The sequence below is a fragment of the Myotis lucifugus genome, unplaced genomic scaffold (assembly GCF_000147115.1).
Source record: "Myotis lucifugus unplaced genomic scaffold, Myoluc2.0 scaffold_41, whole genome shotgun sequence".
Classification (NCBI taxonomy): domain Eukaryota; kingdom Metazoa; phylum Chordata; class Mammalia; order Chiroptera; family Vespertilionidae; genus Myotis; species Myotis lucifugus.
The window spans coordinates 5,501,056-5,502,003 of record NW_005871089.1 but is presented as its reverse complement, the minus strand read 5'-3'; the positions used below and the strand labels follow the sequence as shown (position 1 = coordinate 5,502,003).

General features: G+C 62.7%; 1 protein-coding gene across 1 annotated transcript in view; it reads right to left on the bottom strand.

Moving 5' to 3' along the window:
* Positions 1 to 398, bottom strand: part of ARID3B (AT-rich interaction domain 3B) — a 65,868-nt gene extending 65,470 nt beyond the window's left edge. The window contains 1 exon segment of the mRNA XM_014455018.2: positions 191 to 398. The gene's annotated coding sequence lies outside the window, so the exon portion shown is untranslated.
* Positions 399 to 948: the final 550 nt, after the last annotated feature.

The window sequence follows — 948 nt, the reverse complement described above, 5'->3', positions numbered from 1 at the left end:
TGGGGGGTATATGGTTTCTTCCCAGTATTAAGTTTTCCGGATGGCAGACACGGCAGGCTCCCGCGCTTCTCTGCTGGCGTCTACAACGTCTATCTCAGTATATCTAGCTACACTATCCTCTCTCCCGCAGCTCCTGGTACAGTCCTTGCTTTCCGCGCGGCGGAGGGGACCCGGGCCCGCGCGGCTTAACCTATGCCGGGGCGCTCCAGGACCCTGCAGCGGACGAGGCGGCATCGGGCTCTGGGCGCGGCGCGGCGGCAGCGGCTCGGACTGGTCCGCAGCCCGGGCCACAGCCGGGGCGGGGCCCGCACCGGAAGCGGCGCCGCGGGGCCCGCCTGTCGGCCCCGGGCGGGGGGAAGGGCGGGACCGCAGGGAATGGGGTGCGGCCTGAAGCCAGAAGCCGCCAAAAAAGGGATTGAGGGGGCGGAGTCAGACGGAAGTGGCTTTTAAGGAAGGCTCCGCCCACCAAAGACGTGAGCGGAAGCGGGTCGGAGCTGGCGGAAGCTGCTGCCAATGGGAAAGCGCGGACACCCGAGAGAGCCGCGGGGAGCGCTTCCGCGGGGAGTTGAAAGAGAACCGGGGTTCCTACAGTTTTCCCTGCGCGTTTTCTGGGTTGTGGAGCCTGGTGTGGCGCGCGCGCAGGTTGGGAGGAAGGTACATAAAGGACAAGGAGTGTCAGTGTTTTCTGTTGCTTCGGTCCCCTTTCGGTCTTCCTCTGAGATTTCCGCTTTCCGATCAACTTTTCTCTGAGCCCCATTCCTTGGTGGACTGAGACCTGGCTGTCCTTTGGGGCATCCCTTGGAACCCCCTCACATGGATTAGTATCCTCACTTCCCAGGTTCCAAAGGTGGGGATTATGTGCCGAACACTGCCACCTCGTAAAAACCGTTACTTCTCCGACGCTTATTCTCACGCCTCTCCACCCACGTAACCGCCTCTGTCGAGATC